Raw genomic sequence first — 7107 nt, forward strand, 5'->3', positions numbered from 1 at the left:
TTTAGCATTCGCTTGTATGAGAAAAAGTTTATTTCCCCTTCATTTATGAATCTTAATTTTGTGGGATACACAGTCCTTGGCTGACAGTTATTCTGTTCGAGGAGACTAAAGATAGGGTACTAATCCCTTCTGGCTTGTAGAGTTTCTATTGAGCAATCTGCTGTTAGTCTGATAGGTTTACCTTTATAAATTATTTGATGATTTTGTCTCACTGCTATTAGAATTATTTCCTTCATGTTAACTTTGGATAACCTATTAACTGTATACCATGGGGGTGACCTTTTTTTTCAATATTTTTTTCAGGAGTTCTTTGTGCTTCTTTTATCTGAATGTATAACTCTCTGGCAAGGCCAAACAAGTTTTCCTATTATTCCTTCATATAGGTTTTCCAAACCTGTTGCTTTTTTTCCTTCCTCAGGAACACCTATAATTCTTACAGACTTTGTTCACTTCTCTTAATTATTCTCCCTGTATTGTTGTCTGATTGGGTTAATTTGACAGCCTTGTCTTCAAGATGTGACATCCTTTCTTCTATTTAGTCTAGTCTACTGTAAAACTTTCCACTGCATTTTGTACTTCCCTAAATTAGTCTTTCATATCCAGAAGTTCAGATTTTTTAAAAAAAATCTACCTCTTTGGATAATTTTTTTCATGCCTGAATTAAAAAAAAAAGTTTTCATGTTAATTTTAAACTTTATCTTAAATCTTACTGAGCAATGTTATAATCAGTCTTTTGAAGTCTATCTCTGAAATTTCAAATATTTCATTTTGATTAGGGTCTATTGATGAAGAGTTAGTGTGATCTTTTGAGGGAGTTGAAAAACTCTGTTTTTTAATATTGCCTGGATTATTTTTATGGGTCCTTTTCATTTGGTTAGACTATTTTTTATTATTATAAAATTAGTTTCTGATTCAACTGTTTTTATTTATTTTAGGGATATGACTTTAATGTGTATATTTTATGCTTATATAGCTTTGGCTTTGTGTGCTTTCAGTTGTCTATGCTCTGTATGACTCCTTTGTTTATAGAGCACCTTTGTGAGTTAGATTTCTCAGATGCTGTTTGTCATAGCAATTATTGGGTGTGTGTGTAGGTTCACTGTCTTCTGTGCACCTAGAATGCCAGAGGACTCATCAAGATAATCTTGTTCCCTAGTGGTGAGGTATGCTTTTTCCCCCCAGTATTTGTTCTCTGGGTTCAACCATTCAGCCTTCAGGTCATAAAAAGTCACCCATGGGTGAGAACTGATTGCATCTGAAGCAAGTGGTTATATGCAAAACCACTACAGTGGGCTAACGCTTCAGCCCTGGTCAAGGCTGTTGGAGAAAGTCCCAGTGAGTGGTCATTAATGGAGGGAGGAAAGGGGCAACTCTTCTATACTAGTAGGCTGGCAGGAAAAGAATTCGCTTTTCCATTATGCCCTTGTCCTATTGTTCCAAATTTTCAGATCAGATGTGCATCTGTGTCCATCTGCAGGAATGTTGATACTCTATGTAGGAAGGGAGTGGAGTTCCACCATTGTGCATCCTGAACCCTAAAGGTACCTTCTATGGGGTTGAGTTACTCCAAAATATCACAGAAAAAGCATCAACAGATGCACTGACACTGAGCTCCCATGAAAGAAGCACATGTCTTCAGTGGTGGTCAAGGGAGTGGAGAAGTCCCCTTCTCCAAGACCCTTCATGGGCACACCTTTCCCCCACTGAACATTTGTCTGTCTCTGCTGGAAGAAACTTCCCTCAGGCAAAGAAATCTGGGATACAGAGAAGCCTGCACTCTGGATGTATTTATTTATTTATTGTCCCACAGGATGCTCTCCTGATGTGGTGCATTTTCCCTTTCCCTGGGAGTGGTAATTCATGAGGGTTCAATCACTGTAAATCCTGCTGCTTATCTGTGTTTAGCCGTCCAATGGGATTGCTACAATTTGGGCTAGTGCTGAGGATGCCTCCAAGGTATCTGGTGATGTGAGAGTGCCGGGGTGAATTTTGAGGAGATTTGATTACCAACATTTCTAGGGTACTTTCTGGAGCAGCTCTCCGATGCCTCAGAATACAGACTAGTTTGCAGGATGTGGGGTGACATGGGCTTTGCTCTTATCTTCTGAGGAAGGAGTGATGTCAGGTAGAACTGACACGAGCTGACCAGCACTCTGGTTTCCTGGCAGTGGATGCAAGCACCAGCTCTAACGGGGTTAGTAGGGGCATGATGTAGACTCTGTAGGATTTCCTTGGTTGTATATAGCCTAAGTATGGTGACTTTCTCAATTGCCTGCTGTGACAGTGCTGTGCTGGGTACATGCATAGACTCAAGGCCTCCTGACTGGCAGGGGTGGTTTGGATAGTAGTGTTAGCAGAGATGTAGGAACAGACCTTCCCAAGCACTGTGTTATTGTGTTGCATGTTGTAATGAGCTGTGCCAGTTGACCTCTGGCCAGGAGGTGGCACTTGCAGGGGAGAGCAAGCCATGGTGGTGGCTTTGAGCTCTGTGCTTGGCCCCAGGGAAGTACACAGATGACCTGGGCAATGAGTGGAGATATAGGGGATACCCAAAGTTTCCTGTCTGTAACAAGCTTTTGAGGGAGGTGAGGAGGAAAAGCCAGCTGGGGTTGGGCTAGGTCAGACAGGCCCATGCTCCAGCTCTCCACCTGTGTGCACAACTGGCTACCCTGGTAGGAATTGAGGGGGTGGTTGGGAATGCCCTGGTGGCTGTGGTAACTACACAAGGATGGCAGAGCCATCTCTACTGTAAAAAAAAAGTTCACAAGGGGAGAGAAGGGTTTCTGGGATGGTACGTTTCATCTTTGACTCAGGTAGTTCATTCTCAGAACTCAAAGGTACAGTCAGCAACTGTTCTCTTGCCACAACTTTTCCAATACAGAAATTTGCCTTGGGGCAAATGAAAGCAGCAAGACTTCCTGCTCCCTCCTCAGCCTGAGAGCTTGCTGTAGAACACAGCCTGCAGGGATAAAGTTCTTGAGGAATGACTTGACCTGAACTGTTGAGGGCTTGATTTTCCGCACAGCTCCTTGCAGTTTCTGACTGTGCACAGTTGTGCCACATTCAGGCCATTTCCCTGTAGAACGAGTCCCACAGGCTCAGGGGAACTTCTAAGTCCATTGCAGGAGCATCAAATTCCTGATGACCCTTACTCACCCTTTCCCCATGTCCAGAGGTTCCTCACTGTTCCTGCGCTGACAAAGCCTCTGGCTGCATTGTTCAAACACAGGTTGCCTGATTTCTCTCCTCTCTCCCCTCTGTGGGTTTCACCACTTATCCAGTGGATCACGGAGTGTGCTCTCAGTCTTGTCATCCTCTGAGTGCTCTATATTATATTCTCTATATTTGTTCGCTCCACAAGAGAGGTACAAGCCAGCTGCTTCTAGTTGGCCATCTTGATCCCTCCCTCTTATGGTGTCTTAAACTGTCATCCTCAGGCTCCTAAGGGTTCCACTGAAGAAATGTATAGGAAAGTCGGGCTCGGTGGCTCAGCCTGTAATCCCGTGCTTTTGGGAGGCTGAGGTGAGTGGATTGCCTGAGCCCGCGGATTCGAGACCTGCCTGGGCAGCGAGACCTCATCTCTACAATTAATCAAAAAATCAGCCTGGCGTGGTAGCGCATGCCTGTAATTCCGGCTACTTGGAAGGCTGAGGCGGAAGGATTGCCAGAGCCCAGCAGGTCGAGGCTGCAGAGGCTGGGAGCGGCCACTGCACTCCAGTCTGGGCGACAGAGTGAGACTCCAACTCAAAAAAAAAAAAAAAAAAAAAAGGAATGTATAGGATGCATGAAATATAGTGGTGAAAAAATTACATCTTATTATCACTAGACCACAACTGAAATTTAGCAATTCCTTTACTTATGAATGCAGGAAAAGCAGGAATTATGAATATTTTTATATCCTTTTATAGTTGTTGCATGTGTTTCAAAATCATTTTACATTGATCACTACTTTACAATTACAGAAGTAATTACACCCAAATTTAGATTGTATTATTTAATGCACTAATAAGCACATATATTGTTATATTGCAAATCTTAAATGTTTGATACTCAGTTTCCTTTGTAATACCATGTATTTTGTGCATTTAATAATATTTTTTGAGAAAAATTATTATTATTATTTTTTCTAGGTTATTATTGTTTTCAGTTGTACTGTGGCTTCACTAGAATGCCAAAGGTGTACATGATACAAAAAAGCTTAACACCTGATGGGGATCGCAGAGTAACACAATGACAAAAATAAGGACTTAAAATAACTTTCATAGCTTGGGGAGGAATTCACAAGTGGAGGAAAATAAAATTATTTGTTCTTAAACTACTGTATTGTTTTCATAACTTAGCTGTCCCCTAACTAACCTCATTTGTATTGCCTTGACAGTGTGATGTTATCCTTTATAATTAATAATATTATAATTCAATACTGCCTTAAATATTTTAACCAGAAGCGAAATTTAAACATTGCAAAGGAAAAAAGTGCACAGGTTGCTTTTGTTAGACTTTGAATGAATTTCTGAAGTACAAGTAAAGCCACAAACAGGCAGAAATACACTTGTTCTCTCATAATTCTATACACTTCATGTGTAGCTCTAAAACTCTCCCTTTTTCTCTCTTTGTCTCTTTCTCTTTCTCAGTCTCTCTTTCCTTTCTTCATGTTCTCACTCTTTCTCTCAGGAGGTCAAGGGGTTGGGAGGAAATTAAGAAAAAAATGTGACCATAGACTTCTGTAAGTTAGATGTTGAAAGAATGCCAAGAATAACCATGGTAAGAGCGATGGGGCATAACAAAACTCATCTGAATAGATCAGGTGTATTAAACACATTGTGTATTTGTTCAGTCAGCCACCTTAGAGTAGAACTTGAAGAACCCAGTGAAAATGTTCAGGTGTCCTTTTTAGATTCAGTCAGGAAATTATGTACAAGTCTTGGTTACATGACAGTGAAAACTAAGAGTGAAAGGGGTGATCTCTTAAAAAGGGAAGGTAATATAGGACCAGGGACAAAATTGGGAGATAAAAGTTCAGTAGAATAGGGGCTGAGGGCATAGAGATAGGAATAAAAGAAAAATTCCACAACAAGTGAGATAATGTGGATTGCTTCTTTTAATTACTTTAAGAAAACACACTCTTTTCTGCACTCTCAACACTTCTGATACCAGGTATGTGAGCTTTTTCCACACCAAGCAATTCTTCAACTTTTCAAGTGCCATATAACTTAATTTGATTCTGACTCTATCTATCTGGAGTTAGCATTAGATCCCACAAGTCAAGAGCTCAGTTCCAATAAGACAGCCCCTACTTGAGATGCCATTGGTAAGTCTGGGCCTCCAGTACTTCTGATTAACCAGCTATCAAGTGGCGGTTTCCATCACTCCCTCCTAGGATTCAATAATTTGCTAGAATGACTCCAGAACTCAGGAAAATACTTTACTTACATTTGCTGGTTTATTATAGTAGATACAATTCAAGAACAGCCAGATGGGAAGGTGCATAGGGCTAGGTATCTGGGGAAGGATGTGGTGCTTCCAAGGTTTCTTTAGGCTTGTCACCCTCTTAGTACTTCCATGTATTCAGCAATCTAGAAACTCATCAAATCTTGATATTCGAGAGTTTTCATGGAGCTTGATCTCCAGCCTTCTGTCTCCTTCCTGATGGTCTGTGGGTGGGCTGAAAGTACTAACCCTCTGATCACTTGATGTTTCTGGTAACCAGCCCCATCCTGAGGCCACATAATGGCCCCACCTCAAATTACTTTATTAGCATAATCTCAGGTGTGATCAGAAGGGGCATATTATAAGAAAACACTTCTATTTGGAAATTCCAAGGGTTTTAGGAGCTCTGTGACAAAGACCAAATATGTTCATATTATACCAGAAATCCCAATTTGCTTGACTATAGAGTTCCAAGGGGAGAATTTTTTCCATCCTTCCTTCTCTAAATGTACATTTGCAGATATGCTGTTAGGAGGAAAATCTTTCCCTCTGCCAAAACAATTCCATAGCCAGGAGCCTTTGAATTAACAATAGACATTAACAAGAGGGAAAAAAAACAAGTTTCATTCATAACTTTCAGAAGCATTTAGATGAAGAGGACTGATAAACAGAGATACAGGGGTGCCAAAAAAATGGACACACAAAAAAAGGATACACATTTTAAGATTGTTATTTATTACTTTTCAAAGTTGAATTGAGTTACAGTAGTAATGTGCAGTATGACGTTTGCTCAAAAGATGGCATTAATCAAATGAATGCTAGCTTCACCATAGAATAGGCAGGGCTGTCAAAGAAAATGGTGGAAGCGCTGTCGTCATTTGAGGAGCAGAAGACCATTTTAAAGTGGTATTTGACTTAGCCCTTGATGTTTACCTATGAATGTGGTGTACCATAAAAAAATGTGGTGTATTATAGAAAACTAGCTACACTGGCAGTACTTCCAGGAGAAATTGAAATGGCATGTGCAGTGATACAAGTGGACACTTTGGTCAACGTTGTTCAAGCAGTAGTTTGCTGTAATCAGAAGTGTCTACATGCTGAGCACCTCTTGTAATTGCAGAAGTCAAATGTGACTTGTATTCATCTTTTGTTATTGGTACATATTAAGTATTACAATTTTAATACAGTCTTTTCCTTTCTTAAAATCTATATACTTTTTTGGTACTCTCTATAGTTTATTTACCATCTTAGCAGGGGTAAAGGAGGAGGGAGAAAGGGCTTCTATTCCATAGAAAACAAATGGACTTCTGTGGAAGATAAATGGAAGGTTTAGATAAGGTTTATTTACAGTTTTCTGGAATATCTCCTGTCTGGGTGAAGCCATCCTCACAAGGTTAACAAGAATTCTGGACCGAAATACAGTTATAATTAAGCATGAATCAGACTACATTTTGACCCATTTCTTTGTAATAGAAAGGTATGTAGCACTATATATTCCACTTGCATCACCATTGTTCTTATAGACAGTATTTTTTATGTTGGAATCACAAAGCAGCCGGGCTGGGTGGCTCAGCCTGTAATCCCATGTTTTGGGAGGCCGAGGTGAGTGAATTACCTGAACCCACGGGTTCGAGACCCGCCTGGGCAACTTGGCAAGACCTCATCTCTACAATAAATAAA

This window comes from Carlito syrichta, unplaced genomic scaffold, assembly GCF_000164805.1.
Source record: "Carlito syrichta isolate Samal-C Ts95f unplaced genomic scaffold, Tarsius_syrichta-2.0.1 Scaffold302577, whole genome shotgun sequence".
In the NCBI taxonomy this organism is placed as follows: Eukaryota; Metazoa; Chordata; class Mammalia; order Primates; family Tarsiidae; genus Carlito; species Carlito syrichta.